The following is a 6185-nucleotide window of genomic DNA, read 5'->3' on the forward strand; positions in this document are numbered from 1 at the left end:
CTATAGAAGGTCTTACACTTGGGCCTACCAAAAGGCTTAGAATTGATTGACAGCTTTACTAATGCACATGTGCTCTTTGACCAGAAGTCCATTCAGTCTGATGTGCCATCCTAGCAAATCTTCAGTATCCTGCAAGAAAAAAAAAAAAAAAAAAAAAACATAAACAAAAATTACTCTGGAAGATATATCTCGAATAACATTTATTCCTATATATTTACAAATCATTAGAATAATGTTCTCTATTCTACTTTAGTGAGGCTTTGAACTTTTAATTAAAAGAAAAACACAGAAAGGAATAGCACAAACTTTTTAAAACAACTTTCTAACTTAATGAATGCTTCTAATCAGCAGCTATGACATGTCACTTGGACTTAGTTAGCACAAAGTATCAAAGCCAGGTCCCCTCTAGGATCCCTTGGGGCTTTTATTGTCCTCAGTTTACACAGTCAAAGAACAAAACTGTGTGCCTCCAAGTCATCTGAAAACTATTTCAGGGGCAGCATGTGATTTTGCTCTTCATGCAGACTGCATCGCTGCATTAACTGTGAATGAAAAATTAGTCATATTCAAATTCCAAATAGCTCACAGCCCAATTTGGCTGGCTTTTCTTTGTCCCTTCCATCAAGCAATCATGAAAATTTTAGAAGCTCGGTTTTGCATAAGAAGTCAGCTTTTTATTGATTGATGAACTGATAGTGAATCACCATGGTACACATGTTACCTCCCTGAAGAGAACATACATTTACATCATCATGGGAGAGATCCCCAGTTAATTCAGTGTAAGGGAAGAGAAGGCTTCAGCTTTCAGTTTCCTCCAGCACACTGAACAAGGACTCATTTCCAGGAAAAACAGGAGTTGCTTACCTCTGGTTTAGACTGAACTTGCACCTAAGTCTATATTGGGTAGATGTAATTACTGCCATGTACTGAAAGGTACTTTTTGTGTCCTTTTTGAACTGCTGTAAACAAATGCTGCTTCAGGACAAAAACATTAAGCCCAAAAGGACACATTTTATGGGCAGGGGTGCACAGACCATGGGTCATGGCCTACATTGGGGCACCATAAAGAACTGCTGTCTGTTTACCCTTGTTGCTCAGCTCCACACAGCTGCTTCCTCACACCCAAGTGGGATAGGGAGAAAATTAGAGGGGTACAAATGAGAAACCTTGTGGGCTGAGATAAAGACAGTTTACTAGGTAAAGAAAAAGTTGCACACCTAAGCAAAGCAAATTAAGGACTTCATCCACTCCTTCCCATCTGCAGGCAGGTGCTTAGCCACGTCCAGGAAAGCAGGGCTCCATCACACCTAATAGTCAGGGAAGACAAACACAAACACTCTGAATGTCCCCCTCCCCCTTTCTTCCCCCAGCTTTAGTTGATGAACACAACATCATATGGCATGGGAGATCTTCCCATGGTCAGCTGGGGTCAGCTGTCCCCACTGTGACCCTTCCCAATTTCTTGTGCCTCCTCACAAGCAGGGCAGTGTGAGAAGCAGAAAAGGTCCTTGATTCTGTCCCTATGTTCTCAGCACTCTTCTCATCACAAAACCTAAACAGCAATGTACAAGCTTCTATGAGGAAAAATATTTTTTTCTATATCTTTTCAATCTTAGTAGCTTAAATGGAATGTAGTGGCATAAAAACTTGGATTCAATGGTTTAATTTTAAATTCTGGATCCCAGGCATGGTGCCTGATTCTGCCTTGCCTTGCATTTTCTCTCTACATCTGTGAGAGGGTGTCGTGGTTTGACGCTGATAAATTGAGACTATAAACATGAACTGTTTTCCATTGGAAACACAGGCATGCCATAGGAAAGCATTGTGAGCAGATGGCTTTCTGAAGCCAAGCACCATGTAGGTGTGAGCTGTGCACAACTCCTCCATCTCAGACCTCTCCATTTTCTGCCCCAGCACAAGACAGAGACTGACAGAAGGGCTCGACTGGACTGCTTATGCTACAACTCATCTACTATGCCAACACTCAGACTGAGGTAGGTAATAATTCCTTTGCAGGTTTTAATGAGAAAGATTGAAACCACACCACCTCCTTCCTCCCTTCTTTTTTCATTTGCTGGTGATACGAGGGAGAAATCAAATATTGTTCTTTGCATGCAGTCAGTCACTGATTAAATGCAGTCACCTCCCTCTATGTATGTCCACAGTCTTTTAATACATTTAAAAAGTGTCACACAAAAAAAAATATTGGCCCTAGGCAACAGAGGAAAGAAAAATAAAGTTTAGCAAAATAAATGCACTTATACCCATGGGTCTCAAAGAGTTTCTCTGAGCTTATTACAAGATCCAAAGAAATCTAATGAAACTTCAAGAGGATTTTAGAAAACAATCATCATGCTGTTACTCTGTGGATAGCCTCAAAAGTATGAAGCTAACAGAGAAGGCACTTGAAAAGACAATAAAACATCTCTTTTAAATTGAGTGTGCTAAATGTCACAAAGCCAATAGGAGTATCTTATTTCCACTAAATGCAGGAAGGACGGGAAACACATTTTTCCTGATAAACAGCCCTGGTGCTCAAGCAAGTGAGATAATTACAGGTACACTTGTCTTGGGGATGGCATGTGGCACATGGGAAAAGCAAGACATCCAAAAGTCCCAGCTCATTCCCACCTTTCTTCTGTATTCCTGGAGATCATAAATTACAGGAACCTACTGGGAGAGGTCTCTCTAAGCTCTTCCTTACTTTCCCTCTCTCCTTAGGATATTGCCAAGTCCATATAATGCTATAACCCCCTTTTTAATCCTCTCTAAAGATTAAAGATTAAAGATTAACTAGCTGCCCCTAATACTGACATGATAAAGTCTAACACTTGCCTAATTGCTCCTCCCTGTGTGGATATGAAGGTGAGAAAGTAATAAGCTTTTATACATTTATGGTTATAGTGAAACAGGAAAACCTTTGCTTCCTCTCACATCTGTGTGGGAGCATGTGCACATGTGCCTGTATATTGTGTATGTGTGCCTATACGTGGACACAGGCTGATCCCTGGGTGAGTGTTAAAGTGGGTGTCTCGTTTTTGTGGCTTACATTTCCAGAAGGTTGTCTGGTGGCATCTGATAGTTTATGAATGTGTGTTTGTTGTGCAGTAAAACTTTCCTTCAAAGACTCCCACGGCCCTGTCTGGGTTGCTGCCCGTAGGAACGCTGCAGGGAAAGGGAGAGCTTGTTTCCAGTGTCAATTTATCTGCAATAAAATTGCTTTCACTGTCCCACCAGAGAAATAAATCTGGAACTTGTGGCTACTGTACAGGTTATTATAAAATAGGTCAGTGACACTGACAAATGAACTGTATTCATTCTTGCCTCGCACTAGAGCTGCAGGGAACTTCAGCTTCCTTGAGATATGCGGGAAATAACAAGGTGGAATTATTTAAACATTATCAGGTAAAAACCTACAATGTGACTGAAATCCATCTTCGCCTTCAGGGTCTCTTTGCATGACATCTAAATTAAGTCAGTTCCCCATCAATTTAGGCAATAATTTTTCTCCGTGCAGAATCTAAGGATTAATGGGTACTACTCCATCATGATACAACAAGGATGACATTTCAGAAGCATCTTTGACTTGTTACAGTCTTTTCCCACCAGTGCTGCAGTGGAGTTGTTCCAGGAGGCAATTTCCAAAGACAGAGGGATAGATATCATTTAGGATGTTGTGACACATGCTTCTAACTCTGTCACATGCACTCTCAGTGTAATGACATGCCCTGATGCCTTGTAAAGACCACAATCAGGGAGTAGAGTAATTGTGCCAAGATTAATTAAGAGAATTTATAAAATCAGAAATTCGAAGTCATTGAAGAGATTAATTCAAATTAGAAGAGTTCTACTAAAAGCTAGACTGATAGAGATGATGGATAGCTAGTTTTTTCCTCTCTCTTACAGTTTCTTGTTTTATTTCTTCATTCCCTTAGTTAAAGTCTAGTTCAAATCATTGAAAAAGATGTTTGTTCAACAGACCTTTGAAAATATTATTTTGAGTTTCTTGGTAATTCAAATTATTCACTTTTTTCAGGGGAGGAAAGACTTGTAGGTGTGTGAGAAAAAAAAAGCATGTATATATGTAGCCACTAATTTACCAATGCAGCACGTCAAAGATGGAAATACTGACAGTGAATTTTTGCTTTTATCCACAACATTGAAAATTTGAAAAACAAACAAAACAGAAATCCTGCAATCATTTCTTGAAAAAGCAGATTTTCCCATTTCCTTAAGAAAGGCCATCTGGGAGGCAAAAATAATGTAATGTGAATATGTCATGATTTCTTTCCACTAAAGGAGACATTTAAACCAGCATCATCATGGGTTTAATCATAGCATTTTTCACTTTGGGATTTCAGAACACTGCCAGTATTTATTTTTTTCCACTGGGTTCATCCTCAAGCTCTTGCTGAATATGCATAAATAAATTCCTTCCATTCATATTTACCTTAAAGAGAAACAGTTTAATTGTTCTGGTCATGAGAGACTATAAATTAACATTAACAAAGAAGTTATGCCTTCATTGCAAACATTCCTCAAGCATTCCTGAGGCAAAATTTTGAGGTATAGGAAAGAACAAAGGAATTTCATGGACCTATTTCATCTCCAACATGAAAAGCCGAACAAAACCCATCCTGGGTGCACTTGGCAGTAACTTAAAATCCAGAAACTTCTCCACAGTCTACATGAACATTCACATATCAGCAAAAGTGTGGGGTTTGGGGTTGCCCAGTGCAGAGCAAAGAGCTGAACTCAGTGATCCTTGTGTCCCTTCCAACTCAGGCTATGATTATATGAAAAGGGCTGTGTGCCTCTTTGCTCACAGACAGGGAAGAGAAAAGGTGGTGACAGGATAATGACTCTTCCCCTCTAACTGTAGCATGTGAGGGAGCAGGACCAACACAAAAGATTTTGCACCATTTCAATTGGTTGCTGGTGTCAGGAACAGAATTTGAAGCTGCTAAACACTGCACTTCTTTTCCTAGTCCTCGTTCTGCTTGCAGCTTCTCTCTCACTTCCTTGAACTTAAAGGAACTTAAAGCTTTATCTGGAGAACAGAGAAACAAACACTTACCCAAAGCTGAAACAGCAGCAAAAAGTATTCTCTCATCCTTTAAACAAGAAGTGTGTGCTGCTGTTGTTTGTGGCTGTGACTGTCAGATGGAGCTGCCGAGGCTTCCAGCACGTTGAGCATCAAGAGCCATTCATCACACAGCATCACACCTAACAGACTGGGATAGCCCTTGCCCACAGCTTTCTTCTTCTCTCATCCACTCTTCTAGGTTGCATCTAAACATCTGCTTGAGGAAATGGAGACAAATGCTTTTATGCTTTTTCCCTACATATTGGGAATTAGAATTTGGTTTTTGGTGCACACTGAAAAAAAAACTTAAAACAAAGCCAGTCATCAATAAAAATTCTTCAACAAAATGAGTGTTGATTCTTCTGTAAGCAGTGCTGCACAGATACATCCATAAATAATCCCAGAGTGCCACTGTGACAGTCGAGTCTGGCCAACAGCACAACACAGTTCACGTGATTTTCAGGACTGAATTATTTCTGTTTGGACAAGCGTGTCCTCTGTGGAAGAATGATAATTTTTAATGCCACAGTTTTCAAGAATGGAGAATCCATCACAATTCAGTAGACATTCTTCCATGCCTAAGTATATTCATGGTTTAAAATGTGCTTCACATTTTTGGAATTGTCTCTCAGGAATGATATTTGAAATGTCCAGGTTACTAGATGGCTTCAAGTTCAGAAAAAAATCAAACATTCTTTTTGCAGAACAGAATATATCGCTATCCTAGAATACTTGTAATTTGTTATTTTGTGGTTTTCAGTGTTTCAAAAGTACAACTCTCAAACTGACACATCTGTCTGACCTTCAGTGTGGTTATGGTGTATAATAGAGGCCCATAGGGCCTTTGCTTTTCCTTTAGACTTTGCACCACTTGGAACTGATAGCAACATATGGATGCTGGCTAGCACTCCCCTGAAAGAACCTGGAGTGATGTTTACCTGGAATGTTTACCTCACCAGATGGGCTTCCTGTAAAAGCTACTTCTTCTTCTTGCAATAAGGCACCTACCCTTGTTTGACCCTGCATTTGATGTCAAGATAATATCTTGCTAAGGATGACATGAGCGCAGTGTAATTTTTCTTCACTAGAAGCTCAGAGA

Source organism: Aphelocoma coerulescens, chromosome 1A (assembly GCF_041296385.1).
Source record: "Aphelocoma coerulescens isolate FSJ_1873_10779 chromosome 1A, UR_Acoe_1.0, whole genome shotgun sequence".
NCBI lineage: Eukaryota > Metazoa > Chordata > Aves > Passeriformes > Corvidae > Aphelocoma > Aphelocoma coerulescens.